This window comes from Bombina bombina, chromosome 1 (genome assembly GCF_027579735.1).
Source record: "Bombina bombina isolate aBomBom1 chromosome 1, aBomBom1.pri, whole genome shotgun sequence".
Lineage (NCBI taxonomy): Eukaryota > Metazoa > Chordata > Amphibia > Anura > Bombinatoridae > Bombina > Bombina bombina.
In genome coordinates, this window is record NC_069499.1 from 498642179 (window position 1) to 498655058 (window position 12880).

General features: G+C 34.4%; 1 long non-coding RNA gene across 1 annotated transcript in view; it reads right to left on the reverse strand.

The window, feature by feature from the left end:
• Positions 1 to 3365: 3365 nt before the first annotated feature.
• The window catches only part of LOC128638343 (uncharacterized), an 83510-nt gene continuing 73995 nt past the window's right edge, over positions 3366 to 12880 (reverse strand). The window contains exon 2 of the long non-coding RNA XR_008399086.1: positions 3366 to 3779. This is a non-coding gene — a long non-coding RNA (uncharacterized LOC128638343). The remainder of the gene's footprint in view (positions 3780 to 12880) is intronic.

A 12880-nucleotide genomic window follows, 5' to 3' on the forward strand; every position in this document is an offset into this window, starting at 1 on the left:
AGAGATGAAACAAACTTCCCTCAGACTGCAATAATCAAGCAATGCAGTGAGGAGAAGGAGTGACTTAAATAGGGCTAGAGACAAGGGAGGAGATCCTGATTTAAAGGTACAGTCTAGGCAGAATCATGACAAATACATACACCTGAAAACCTGGAGGAACCAGTTGAAACACAGGCACCACCAATTACACAGGAAACAGGTGCTCTAAATATAGAAAATACACCAGCAGAAGGTCTATTGGCCGATGTGGGATTAAGGGAAATGTTGACCCTTGCAAGGCAATATAGAGAGGACCACAGAGATATGCAGAATATTATAAACACTAATATTGAACGCTGGGCAGCTATTTCTGAAAAAATATTGAACTAGAAATGGAAAGAAATGACATTGAAAGGCAGAAATTACAGCTGCAAAGAGAAATGTTTCAGTGGCAGAGGAAGATGGATGATGAAAAAAAACTGCAAATTAATAGAGCATTATCCATCACTGAAAGGACATTACAATCTCTGTTGTCTATTGTGAGTGAAAGGGAGGGTACACCAGACCCAAAAAGGTCACGTCTATAGTGAACATTTCATTTATTATTTATAACACCGTAGTCCATAAAGTTGTATTTTATGTTAATTGTTTACATAGATATATTTTTTAATTAGTTATTATTTTTTTCTTTAAGTTTAAAATGTTATTGTTTAATAAAGGCAAATTTTTTTTATGCCCAAAAAATGTTTTATTTACATAAATTCAAAATCACTATTGATTCTTCACAAAAACAGTTTTTGTCATTTATTAATTGTCATTCTTCTGACAATCATCATGCAAAAAAAAAAAAAAAATTAAATCAAATAACAAATTTACGGTATAAACAATCTACTTGCTCCAATAACATTCCCAAAGTTGCCCTAATTTTAGAAATTTTTAGTTTAACATGATCTTCAAGACAACTCTGAGTACTTTTGTCTTCAGTTTCAGTAGTTGATGTTGAAGATAAATCTGTAGAATAATAAAAGCAAAGAAAATTTTAATTCCATTTACATATACATATGCAATGTATCATATGGTTTATTTCTTCACAAATATTACCTCCTGATGTGCTGTTATCTATGTTATCTACTATATTGGCTTCTACACTTATGTCCACTCCTATAAAGCTTTCATCTGAGCCAACTCCTAGTAGAAATATACAATATGTATTAGTTAAAACTTTGATTTTCTTAGATTTAAGATTACTGAGTATGAAACATACCTTTATCTACCATCATTGTTGTTAAAATTTCTATCCTTGGTTGACTATCATCTGAACTCAAGGCTTCAAATATTGGCACACTATCAGGATTTTGAAAATCTTCCATTTCAATTATATTTTTCATGTCTTCCATGGTAATATCTATGAACGTAATTACAAAGATAAAGATAGAAAACTATTTAAGCCAAAACCTAAAATATATTATTTAAAACTTAAATAATAACTCATTACCTGTCTGTGTGTTTTTATGAAAAACTTGATATGGATTGGGAGATAATTCAATATCCAATAGTGTTAGTGGCATAGGTGGAGATAAAGCTTCACTTCTGGGTGTTTGCACCACACTGACCGGAGGTAACGTGGTGGCTGTTCACACTTACTTTTCCTACTTCTCATATCTATAAACATATTAATAAAAAAAAAATTTGAATTAAAAAATTGAAATTTAATTAATCATAGCAATTTTTTATTTTCAAAACATAGAAATTATGCTTAATACTACAATTATAATAAATGGACACTGAACAATTTATTTTTTTCTATTGGGATTGAAATAGAACATGCCATTTTAACCAAATGTATAATTCACTTAAATTTTTAAATTTGCTTCATTCTCTTAGTTTCTTTATTTTTTTTAAAAAGGCATCTAAGCTAGGTTTTGAGTTCTATACAATGTAAAACACTTCTTTATTGGTGCATGGATTTACCCACCAATCATCAAGAAGAACACAATAATGTTTTCCCACACAATGTGCCTGCATCTAAACTGAAATTATTGCTTTTCAAATAAAGATACAAAGAGAATGAAAATAATTTGATGATAGGAGTACATTGTAAAGTTGCTTAAAATGGCAATTATATTTTACTCTACTTATTCAGCTCTGCATGCTTACTTTTCTAACATGTTTCAAAGGTATATAGTAATATATTTATATTTTACTCTACTAACTCAGTTCTGCATGCTTGCTTTTCGAAGATGTTTCAATGGTATCTACTAATATAGTTATATTTTACTCTACTAACTCAGTTCTGCATGCTTACTTTTCTAACTTATTTTAAGTGTATATACTAATATAGTTATATTTTAATCTACTAACTCAGTTCTGCATGCTTACTTTTGTAACTTGTTGCAATTGTATATACTAATATAGTTAAAGTAATACTCAGAAAATAATATTTTGTCTCTGCATTCCTGTCTCACTGCCCTCACACCACCGATCCGTTTAGGGAAATATTTATCCATGGCATAAACTAATATCACCAATTCGCCAGCACCAAAAGGTTCAGGACGCGACATGTTTGACGATGACGTCATTAATCATTATGTCAATCATTAGTGCATTGATCTAGATATGTATCCCCGAAAAATTTTAAACAATATAATGTATATGTAGATTAATGTATTTTCTGAATGTTTGTAAATTGATTCTATGTTTATAGTTATTATAAATTATATTTTGCTTCTAAGCATTTTCTTTGTTTCAGATGTGTTGATATGTATTACAATTAACTTTGGTTTACACTAGTTATTCATCATATTTAATATATAATGTTTCAAGATTGATTGTCAGTTTGTAATAAAATAATTTATTTTCCATTATTTTCTATATGCCACTATTCTTTTAACAAATCTTGAATGGAAATAGATATTATTAAAGATAAGAAAATAAGTGTTAAGAGTAAGCCCTTAAGGAATTTTTAATTGGAATATGGGCCAACCTAGCAGCTGTTAAAAATTGTGATTAAAATAAAACAAAGCAAATTAGCAAGTCTTTAAAATAAAAACTCCTATCTGAAAACATAAAATCACACTTTGGAATATCCTGTCGTTTGTTAAATCTACAATTCAATGACACAATACAATGAATTACCATCAGCTATGGAGGGATTACATTACACTAATCACATTATGTAAAAGAGTGAGAGCAGCTATAGACACTAGTGTGATGTCACAAAGACAATGTATTACCTAAAATATATTGTCTGTAATAACTTTGATCATAAACTTTATTTATTTGAAACCTTTGATAATTGAAGAGCAACAACTGTTATGTATTTAATGGTTTATCAAGAGGGATTTTTAATAACCTTAATTGTTAAAAAAAAGTAGAAGACAAGTTAATAAAGAAAGTTTTTTTATTGATCAACTGAAAACAGGAATTTTAATCTTCAAAATATTGTTCGGAAACCATGTCCCTTGTTGCCATACCACGCCTATTAGCTTGTTCTACACATATTTCTTCTGTTAAATCATCAGCATCTATGGTATTTTCATCTTCTAATGGACAGCCTCTTTTTATTGCTATATTGTGCAGTATGCAGCAAACCAATATAATTTTTGCAACTTTCTCAGGTGCATACTGCATAGCACCACCAGAACGATCAAGACATCAAAACCGCATTTTCAAAAGACTGAAAGTCCTCTCAATTATCCCCCTGGTAGATCGGTGAGCTTCATTGAAACGTACTTGACTTCTGGTCTGTGGGTTGTTATAGGGAGTCAACAGCCATTCTGTACATGAGTAGCCTCCATCTCCTAATAGAAGATATAATAAATATAAATATTAATATAAAAATAATTATAAAGATTGACAACTATACAATACAAATTTAAAATATACAGATTACTCTTTAATTATAGTCGACAAATTGGGCGCAATTTATGTACATGGAAATGAGAGACAAATTAAACGCCAGTTATGCTTACCTAGAAGCCCTCCTTCAGGCATATTTCCATCCTCGAACTTCCGGTATAAGCCAGTCTGCCTTAAGATGTAAGAATCATGACATGAGCCTAGAAAGTTTGAACGGACACTGATAATCCTCATGTTGGGGTCACAGACCATCTGGACATTCAAGGAATGGAAATGCTTTCTATTCCTATAGATCTCCTCACGAGCTTGAAGTGGTCTTACAGCAACATGGGTACAGTCTATGGCACCTAGGACATTGGGCATCCCAGCCATCCTATTGAAATTGGACTTTATAGATTGCCATTCTTCAGGGGTAGATGGCAAACAAACATATTGATGAAAAATAACCATCATAGCCCCTATGACTTTGGATAAGTGGCGTGAAAAAGCAGATTGACTCATTCCAATAATGACACTAGAAACTGCCTGAAAGGAGCCTGTTGCCATAAAATGCAATGCAGCTAATACTTTCAGAAGTCCTGGAATAGCTTGTGAACGAGCCGTCATCGGCTCCAAATGATCTTCAATCTCTCGATACAGGTGTAATATGGATTCACGATCAAGCCTGAATCTCCTTATGATCTCTCGGTCAGAAAGGCCGTGCAAACCAACCCGTGGAAGGAATACACGGGGGACACAAACTCTTCTCCTTCGAACCAATTGATTTGCGACATTTCCAGTATTCTGTCTTCTAGACCGCATTTGCATCACACGGAGAATAAACAAATACAGAAGTGTCTCCATAGCTGCCGAAATGAACAATGTAAGTACAATGCTGATATTACTGCCTTTTATATATGTCTAGACTGGCGTCTAGAGTGACTTTCCTATTGTTTTGTACCTTGCCCGCCACCTAAAAGGTGGTGAGGCAAAAATAACGAGGTGGGAGCGGAAATTGTTGCGAGCAGACAAATAGATTTTTTAGTACATTCATTTTTGGCGAGTTGGTGGTCAAATGTGTCTAATTACAGTGAAAAATGGAGAGGTAGCGAGGTTTGGGGGATAAGTACGCTCGCAATTTTAAAGATGCGAGTTTGAACATAGTTGACGACTTTGTACATATCAGTTTGCGAGTTTTGACATGAGATTTGTTGCGGGTAGCTCACTGACTGCTTAGTACATGGAGCCCAAAAAGGCTGGAGTGCAGATTGTTAAATTTGCTGTAATCTTACTGTCTCTGCAACACAATACATAGTCAATTCTTAGGAGCCAGAGAAGGATTAAAATTAAAAATGGACCAAGGCAAGTGCTAAATTGGGTCCCCAAACATTTTCTTAAGTATTAGCTTTTCCTCCAAACACCTAGTTTCAATCAAATATTAGGAACATTAGCATACAAGGCATCCCTCTTGTGATAAAGTGGAAGGCTACACGCCTGTGTATTTTTGTTATGCACATGCTCTTTGTGCCTTTGGTGTCATTCAACATTTTGGGAGTGGCAAAGTTATGCACAATGTTCCCCACTCTATAGGAAGATGCTTGTATTCAAATGAAATGTTAGCAATAATACATTTTTGCAAATCTATTTATATACTACCAATCCAATCATATTTGAAATGCCCAGATGTGAAGTGAACATTCACGTTATGTCCCTTTAAGATGTAGCTAACTCACATTTAGTTTACAGTTACCTAGTTGCTTCCTCTTTCTGGATTTTTTCCTATATATAGCCACTGCACCCTCTAGTTCAGGTTATATTAAATATTAAAAATGATTTCCAGTTATCCTATTGTGTGTGTTTGCTACTTTGGTATTAAAAAATTAGACATTCCAGATGGCCAGCTCAGCTGATGGACATGTGATCTTTTCAATATCAGGTCTGCAGCTGTCTTTTTTTAAAATGTATAATTAGTCCAATAAAAAAGTTTCATTGCTTAATGTAATACTCCTGTTATTTTTCTAGCTAAATCAATGGACTTACAGAGCTACTCCAATCAACTTATATATATATTCTATAAATGTTATTTACTGTACATTGTACTTTCTTTATTAATATAATTTAAGTGGAAATTGGTAAGCATAATATACTTTTATTCTACAGCTTACTGTAAGTTAATGACACATATTACGTTAAAGAAAATCTATAAATTGCATAGATAGAGCATTTACATTTTATTAAGAAATGTTAAAAATTCAACTAGAGGAACACTTTTATTGTAACATGAAATGATCTAAGTATTGACTACCCTGCCCTTGAATCTATTGAATTATCATGATAGTTGTTTTACATTTATTGAATTAAGATGAAAGTGTTTGATTTCCATAAATGGTTCAATTATGACAAGAAAGGCCTATAAAGCAGTCACACAGCTGCAGGGGAGTGAAATGAAAAAATATTACCAATTATACTGACAGTATTATCTAGGTGCATACTCATGAAACATTAACATGAAATCACTGCAGGCAAAAGCAGTAATAGATTAATTTGGAAATTATGCAATCAAACTAAAGAACAATATTATGGTCACCAAACAAATCTGTTTGACAGAAACATGAAAGCCTGCGGTTATAGTGAATTTGCATCAGAGGAGACACATAATAAATCTTGGCCTAAAAGCATGTTTCTTTTGCTTTTTTCACTTTAAACACAATACTATACCCTTTGAAGGTAGAATATTTTTGTTTTGCTTTTCCACAACTCATAAAAATGTCAGCACATTGCACAATAGCAAAGTATCAGCCTTATTGAGATGATTTGTTTAAGTTTGCAATAAAAAAGTTCTCACCTCTTTATTAAAATTTTAAGGGACCATAAAGAAACATTACTCAGTTTCTCTTATAAATCCAAAGTATATATTAACATTTAAAGCTTAACTACGACTACATAGCATGGCTTTATTAGAAAAATAAATTATTTATTGAATATTCTGGAATTGTAATATAAATATTTAATTTTGTGTAGTTAAAAAGGTTGCAATAAATATACTATCATTATTTATTTTCTCCCCTTTCCCTGTAATTTAACTCTAAAAATTGTTGATTTTCTAAATTCTATAAACTAATATGTGCACAATCTTTCAGTTTAACGGGACAGTTAACACCTTGAAGTTTTTATATAAATTGTTTAGTTATGCATAATGAAACAAATTTGTAAAGTATTTTCATGATTTATTTTTCCCCCTTTCCATTTCATTTAGCTTCTCAGAACTTTAAAGGCACCTTGCTGACTTCTCTGCTACATATTTTTCTCTAATTGGCCTCATCAGCTAACAATTGCAAAACAATTTATTTACACTAACTTTATGACAGTTGTCTGCAGATTAAAAAATAATTGTAGTAAAATGGATGTTAATTTGTTTTTAAAACATTTAAACTTGACTGATTTGTTATTCTATAGCAACAGAACAAAATGTCTTGTAATTACAAGGTGCTTACTGTCTCTTTAAGCTATCTATTCTTCCTGCTTAGGATGATTAGGTAAAACAGGCAATAAAATAGACTGACTAAGCAATGAGTATTGAAAAGGTTACCCACACAGACTTTTTTTAAACATAGATAAATAGAAAACTAGATCAAACAAGGCAGCATTCATTACTTTATAGAAACTAGAGTTTACACTTTATATATTCATTATTTTAACAGCTAATATAATTGTAAAAATACATTATTCTATTATTAATTCAACTAATCTAATTGAAACAATATTTTTTTGTAATTGTAGTGGGGGCACCGTGGTCATCGTGGGAACCTGGGAATTTGCTACAGGCTCTCTACCGCACTATAGTAGTTAAGTAGCATACCTTTTCCTTTTGGGTGTAAAATATTTAACAACAATAATTGATAATTATAATTTCTCAGTGGCTGGCTATATTGCACACAGTGCACGTCTGTTGCCTATACTGTTACTAGTATACTATTAGTATTACATATATCGTAGTACGGTGTACCCTTCGTCTAATTGAAACCATATTTGTTATCACAGTGGCGGGACACTGGGTACCTGGAAGTTTGCTACAGGCTCTCTACAGCACCATAGTTACATAGCATACATTTTCCTTTGAGTGTAAAATATATAACAACAACAATAATTAATAATATAATAATTTCTAGGTGGCCGACTATATTGCACACAATGCACATCTGTTGCCCATGGTGCTTCTAGTATACTATAAGTATACTAAAGTAGTACCATAGTAGTTATGGGGTATATCTTTTCCTTTTGGGTGTAAAATATGTAACAAAATATTTTATAATAATAATTTCTCAGTGTCTGGCTTGTATTGCACACAGTATACGTCTTTTGCCTATACTGTTACTAGTATACTTACTATAAGTATGAGTGCCACATCTCAAAACACAGACAAGTAGATCTCAATAGCAGTAGAAGTGCAGGCAGTGGCAGCAACTACTTTGTGTCGCTCTAAGGTGTGTGACCACTTTGTTAGCATTGGAGATGGCCGCTTTGTTAAGTGCAAATTGTGTGACAAAAAAGTCAGCTGTGTGATAGTGTTGGGTCATCACACAAGCACACTGGTGGAAGCCCAGGGTGTGTGGTGAAGATGAGGGTAGTGATACTGCTAGTGGTGGTATAGTGGCAGGTAGCTCCAGGCAAGGCAGCAGTGGATCTGTAGATCAGAAGGGGTAAAGATCATTCCTCCTTCATGATGACATGTTGGATGAGCAGCATAAAGCTGAAAATGTATTGCAGACTCTTAGGAGAATTGTGGTGCAGTGAGTAGGATAGTGGGCAGGCATATTTAGCTTTGTAGTCACTGATGGATCAGCCAATATGGTGAAGGCTCTCTGCAAGGGTAACTTTATTGGTGTGTTTCGTTTGGCTCACATCCTCCACCTGGTGGTATAGGCTGCTATCCCTGAAGACAACTCTAGGTTAGCAACTTTACTTCAATGGTGCAAAAGGATTGCAGGTCACATCCACCACTGTATTAAAGCCAGTCAGCTCCTTAGTCAGGATCTGGAGAAGGCAGGGCTTCCTCAGCACTATCTAAAGAAAGACATAACTACTAGGTGGAACTTGAATTTGGATATGCTGCAATTTATCATGGAGCAGCAGAGGACTATCCATGGTATCACTTCTGACTAATTGGCATTGGCATCGGGGGTCAATTCGGTAGAGATACATGGACCATTATTGGTCAGTTAGTGGGAGTCCTAAAGCATTTTAGGGATGTTACTGAGAACTTGAGCTAAATCACTGCCAGTCTGGGTCAAGTCGTACCATGTTCATTCATCTTTTGAGCAAAATGAATGCCTTCCTAGAAAACTGTGAAGTGGTTTCTGGTGGCGTACTAGGCAATGAGATAGCAGCACTTGTCAGGAGGCTTTAGGACCATGCGGGACCACCAGGAAAAATGTTCTTAACTGATGCTGGCCACCTAGTGTGATCCCAGAATTAAGGGGAAAATGGCTCTCCAAATTGGTAACCTGCAAACTTGGATGGAAAAAATAATTTGCAGGGTGTGTGGTGAGGGAGAAAATGGGGCATGCTTTGTGAGGGATAAGTGTAGCAGCAGGAGGCAGATGTTATGTTTTCATCAAGTATCAGTAGCTGCAGCTACAGCATAACACACTAACTAACCAAATCGTCTGAAAAGTCTGAACCAAATCTTTCGATGAACCAAACGTTTTGCTGTGCACATGTTTTAGTTTTACACACTTAAAAAATAAAGAAAAATGAGTTTTTTTTATTTAGCTAGTTCATGTGTGTATACGCATGTCACTGGGTTAAAAAAACAAAAACAAACAATTTTTAGAATTTCACCAGTTCTTTGTAGTGTAAAACTACTAAGCATTATTTAATAACTCTTTCTCCTTCTTCTTTTTACTTTCTCTCTCCTTCTTACATTAACAATTAATTGTTGAAAAATTATTCTAAATTCAATACATTTTTATTTAAAATAAATAAAAAAAAAAATATTAAGAAAACCAAAATGATCAAATAAGTGATAAATTTGAAGTTACTGATACATATTTAAGTGGATCGAAGAAAACATCCTGTTCAGCTAAAATACTGTCCTAATATTTTATACTATCCTGTTTTACATAGAAACACACAGAATACACTGTCTCTTGTGCGTCACAGCTTAAACCTTGACTGTATAAATGAGCTAATATTGCTTAGCAACTCACATGAGGCTACTTTTACACTCTAGTGAACTGGTTTTCAAACCTGTCCTCAGGCCTCCCCGACAGGCCAGGTTTTCAGTATTACCTTGGATCGGAACAGGTAAAATAACAAGGTTTACTAACCAGCTGATTATTTCACCTGTGCTCTAGTTCAGATATCCTCAGTAGCTCTCATCCTATTGGCTGTTTTGAACAACCAATAGGATTTCAGAAGCATTCATCCTATTGGCTAATTGGAATTTGAAGAATCAAATCAGCCAATAGGAATGCAAGGCACGCCATTTTGAAATGTCTACCTTGCATTCAACTTCAGTGTACGGCGGTGACCATATGAAGAGGACGCTCCACGTAGGATTGGATTGGCTTCCAGGATAGATAGAAGACGTCCCCAAGATGGATGAAGGTGTCACCGCCTGAATGAAGACATCTCTGTGTAAAAGAGCTGAAATGGGGGTTGTTTGGGTGGTGGGTTTTACTGTTAGGGGGACTTTGTATTTTTTTACAGGTAAAAGAGCTGTTTAACTTAGGGTGATGCCCTACAAAAGGCCCTTTTAAAGGCTATTGGTAGTTTATTGTAGGTTATGGTGTGTTTTTTTTGGGGGGGGTTATAGGGCTATTAGATTAGGTGTAATTGTTTTTATTTTTGATAATTTTGTTTATTATTTTTTGTAAGCTTAGTGTTTTTTATTTTTAATAATTTAGTGTTTATTATTTTTTGTAATTTTAGATTTTTATTTTTTTTAGTATTTGATTTTATTACTGTCGGTGATGTCGGGAGTGGCAGCTTAGGGGTTAATAACTTTATTTAGGCGTCGTTGATGTCGGGGACGGCATATTAGGGGTGTTTAGACTTGGGGTTTATGTTAGGGTGTTAAGTTTAAATGCTACTTTTTTCCCCAGAGACATAATTGGTGTTGCGTTACAGAGATTTTTCATTCCGCACTTCAGGTTTTAGTTTTTTTTGTAACACTCTCTCCCCATTAATGTCTATGGGGGAAAGCATACACGAGCACATCATATCAGCCCTCGGCTTTTGTGCAGTGTGGAGCTTAACGCACCATAACGCACAGCACAAGGAGGCTTTTCAGTAACTTGTAATGGCAGCACTATGGAGAGTGAAATAAAGCAAATTTTTTGGTGTTAGTTTTGCACCCTGTTTAGCACAAAACTCGTAATCTGTGCAATAATTAATTATGTAGTTTAGACATTACATACATACACATACATACATGTTTGTTTGTGTGTCTGTATATTATGTGGTAACCTTATTTGACAGCCAATGTGTTAGTAATTATTGTAGCTCTAGCAATAATAAGTTACTATGGACCTAAATCCTAGGAGTGTTGCTACTGTTAGATGGCTGTTATATTTATTATAGTGAAAAGAAGAAAGAAAGTTCCTGTGTCTGTTGTTTTAAATAACCATTTCCAAAAATTTTTTTTAGTCTCCGAGGATTTCAAAGAGATTTTAGAGCAAGGGAATGATTATGCAAGATGTACATTAGATATTTGCATCTCAAACTTTCTTTAGGATCCTAATGCGGAAGGCAGATACTCTTGGCATTCAACTCTTTTTGGAGCTGGATTTATTCTTCTGAACGGGCAACACACTAAGAGCAGAATGCCATAAGTGGCCGCCTCCTTCCACATTTGGATCCTAACTTGGATCCATTTATCATTCAGTCATTTATAGTTGATGTAGAACAATAATAATATATATAGTGATGGTTGCTAATACCAATTGCAATTCCACAAACGCCATAAGGTTCATTCTAAAGAAAGACCCACAATTGAAAGAACCTTTGGACTTAAAAAAATAATATTGTGTTAAAGTTAGAAACATTTTATGTCAACATGTTTGTATGCTGTTTATTATATAACATAGCTTTAAATAACAACATTATTATTGTTAGCATTATTATTATTATTATGAGTTATTTGTAGAGCGCCAACAGATTCTGCAGCACTATAAACATGGGTCTAGTATACAAGGTAACAATTATGGGAGACAAATGGATAGAGGATTCTGCCAAGAGTTGCACTGTTGACAATCAGCTCTCATGAAGATGCTCTACAAAAAAGCCGGTCTAGTAGGGTTACATGAAAAGGAGGTTTAAGGGGGTAACAAAAGGAGGAGAGGAACTAAGATAGGAAAATGGTAGTGTATATTGTATGCATTCCAGAACCGTAACGTCTTTAAGAAGCACTTGACATTTTGAAAACTAGGGGAGAGTTTTGTGGAGCAAGGCAGAGAGTTTCACAAGATAGGGGCCAATATGATGAAGTCCTGTAGATAGAAATGTGAAGAGGTAACAAAAGAGGAGGAGAGAAAAATGTCATGAGCAGAGCAAATGGAATGTGAGGGAAAATATTTGGAGACGAGATCGGAGATATAGGGGGAGGAGTGTTATTGAGAGTCTTGATTGTCACAGTCAGAGTTTTATGTTTTTTAAGGTGGAAGCAACAGGAACTGACCAAAGACTGGATGTGGGAAGTTAAAGAGAGATCAGATTCAAATGTGACCCCAAGACATCGGGCATGAGGGGTTTGGGTAATGATGTTATTATCACAAGTTATAGAAAGTTGAGGGGGGTTGAGATTTTTGAAGGGGGCAAATAAGGAGCTTAGTTTTGGACAGATTTAGTATGAGTTAGTGAGAGGACATTCAGGCCTGGTGCAGAAAGTTAGATTTGGGTATCATCAGCATTCAAATTATATTGAAACCCATGAAAATTTATTAAGGAACCTAAGGATGATGTATAAATTGATAAAAGAAGAGAAGAGGAACAATGACAGAGCCTTGTGGTACCCCAACAAAAGTGGTAAAGGGTCAGAGGATGTGCCAGAGAAGGCTACACT